Genomic DNA, 219 nt, shown 5'->3' on the forward strand with positions numbered 1-219 from the left:
GGTTATGGGCCCAGCACGCTTCCGCTGCGCCACTCTGCTCTGCTGTGCAAGGCCAGAGGGTGGAAAATGTGTCATTCACCAGTTGCACCAGTGGGAACCAATGGCAACCAACGGTCCAAGGTAATCTGACTGGTAGGGTTATGGAGCGTAGTTGTAGACTGAGACCTCCTAAAAATGATTAATTTCAGTGAACTAGACATATGCAAATTAAAACAGATA

This window comes from Etheostoma cragini, unplaced genomic scaffold (assembly GCF_013103735.1).
Source record: "Etheostoma cragini isolate CJK2018 unplaced genomic scaffold, CSU_Ecrag_1.0 ScbMSFa_841, whole genome shotgun sequence".
Classification (NCBI taxonomy): Eukaryota; Metazoa; Chordata; class Actinopteri; order Perciformes; family Percidae; genus Etheostoma; species Etheostoma cragini.